Here is a 334-nt window from a genome sequence, read left to right on the forward strand (position 1 = left end):
TCACGCCGGCCCGGCTTATAACGCCGGTGCTCGGGCGACTGGGTTCCTTCGCCCTGCGGGTTCGACTAAGGGCTTGCGACACGAATCTTCCCTAGGGGGGGCATTTGCCAGGGGTCGAAGTCGCTACCCTGAACCGTTTCAGCGAGACCGAGACGCCCCGTCTGACTCAGCGGTCCTACCTCGGAGCCCGCCGCCGCACCCGACGGCCCTTGTAGGGACGACCCGGACGGCGTGCGGGATTCACTCCGGCGAACATTTCTTTCTCAGGCAAACCAATCTCCTTTCGAGGAAAGAGTGGCGGCGGCCAAGGATGACGGGTAGGCAGCCCCAGACG

The sequence above is a fragment of the Stigmatopora argus genome, unplaced genomic scaffold, assembly GCF_051989625.1.
Source record: "Stigmatopora argus isolate UIUO_Sarg unplaced genomic scaffold, RoL_Sarg_1.0 HiC_scaffold_239, whole genome shotgun sequence".
NCBI classification, from domain to species: domain Eukaryota; kingdom Metazoa; phylum Chordata; class Actinopteri; order Syngnathiformes; family Syngnathidae; genus Stigmatopora; species Stigmatopora argus.